General features: G+C 45.4%; 1 pseudogene; it reads left to right on the top strand.

Moving 5' to 3' along the window:
* Positions 1 to 1394: 1394 nt before the first annotated feature.
* Positions 1395 to 1514, top strand: LOC134913748 (5S ribosomal RNA; annotated as a pseudogene).
* The last annotated feature ends 258 nt before the right edge of the window (positions 1515 to 1772 follow it).

A 1772-nucleotide genomic window follows, 5' to 3' on the forward strand; every position in this document is an offset into this window, starting at 1 on the left:
GAATCGTCTGGCATTCATTGGAGAGTTGAATTCCCTTCCAGGCACCATCCGATTCAGTCTGTCATTCAGCAAAACCAATATCAACTTCTTGTACATTTCCATTAAAAAGGAGGACAATAGGCTGTTGACGTACATTTACAGCAAGGAATCAGACAGAAATACTTTGCTACTACACTCAAGCTTCCATCCTGCACCCCTGAAAAGGGGATTACCTTTTTCGCAACTTCTACGGGTGATCCGTATCACGTTGGATCCAACAGACATTCCGGCTGCTTTGGAATCTGTGTCAACGATTCCTTGACAGAGGCTACCCCAAAAAGGAGATTACAGATGCTCTTTCCAAGATCGGACAAATCAAGAGAGAAGATGCATTACTTAAAAAGAACCGTCCTGCAGAACATGATCAGGACAGATTAAATTTCAGTAGTATGTTCACCACAGCCTCTGGCTTCATCCGCACCAAAATTCGCGAACATTGGCATTTGATTGCGAGTGATCCAGTTCTCAGTAAAGAACTTTCCATGGTTCCCAGATTTGCCTACATACGGGGTCCGAATTTGAAGGATCTTCTAGTGAAAACGGACTTCACTCAGAAAAAAACCAATTCAGCTTCCAATTGGCTGACGAGGAAACCTGGGGTATACAGATGCACGGGATGCTCCAATTGTACATTCCTACTACTGGGCAATCGCTTCATCAATCCGTTTGATAAGAAGGAATACTCGATTAAGTTCAGTCTGGACTGCAACAGCCAATTCGTTGTGTATGTTCTTAGATGTCCCTGCAATCGTCTGTATGTGGGCAAGACCAGCAAAATGCTCAAGGAAAGGCTGAGCCAGAACCGGTCCTCCATTAAGAAATGCCTTATAACTACAGATGCCACGGGAGACTTCACCAATTTGCCCGTAGCAAGACACTTCAGAGAGGCCGGGCATACGATCAATCAACTCAAATGTTGCATCATTGACCAGATCCCACCACTCCAGCGGGGTGGCGATCGTGACAGACTGCTACTTCAAAGAGGACTCCAGTGGATTCATAGACTCCATTCTTTGACTCCCATTGGCCTCAATGAGGAGTTTAGCTTAGGTTGCTTTTTGTGAAGCAACTCTGTGCACAATCTTTTTTGGTTTCCTTTCATTAGACACCGCCGTGTGTCCAGTTTATGTATTTGATTGTTTTGTGACATCATTCTGTGTTTGTCCAGACACCGCCGTGTGTCCAGGTTTTGGTCATCTTTAGCGTTGGATCATCACTGTGTGCACAGTTATTTACACACTTTCTGTTGGGTGTGACTGAGGCAATTCCATTTCTTTATACTTTCCACATCTTTTTTTGTCTCCAGTTGTAACAGGCCTATTCCTTGTCAGGACCGCTCTGACCTTTTCAGTGATTTCTACAGCCATACCACACTGGACGACGTCCAATCCCATCCGATCTTGGAAACTAAGCAGTGTTGGGCCCAGACAGTACCAGGTTTGGAGACGGCCTGGGAATACTGGGTGCTGTAATCACATCATCTGGCTATGCATGGTCAAGGATCACTCAGAGGCCTCCTTTATCATTTCATTTTTTCTAGCATGCCCTAGTGTCATCCCTTTTATTTTACCACTTTGACTTTATCTGCTCACAGGATTGATGACATTTGAGCAGGTCTGGCTTCCCCGACCTGCCCTTTCTGTCATTCTATCCCTCGTCTGGTTCTTTTCTGCACACCGGTGATCACATCCTGCTCCATCTTCACCCTATATGTCTTCCTCTGCAGCCCTGCA

This window comes from Pseudophryne corroboree, chromosome 4 (genome assembly GCF_028390025.1).
Source record: "Pseudophryne corroboree isolate aPseCor3 chromosome 4, aPseCor3.hap2, whole genome shotgun sequence".
NCBI classification, from domain to species: Eukaryota; Metazoa; Chordata; class Amphibia; order Anura; family Myobatrachidae; genus Pseudophryne; species Pseudophryne corroboree.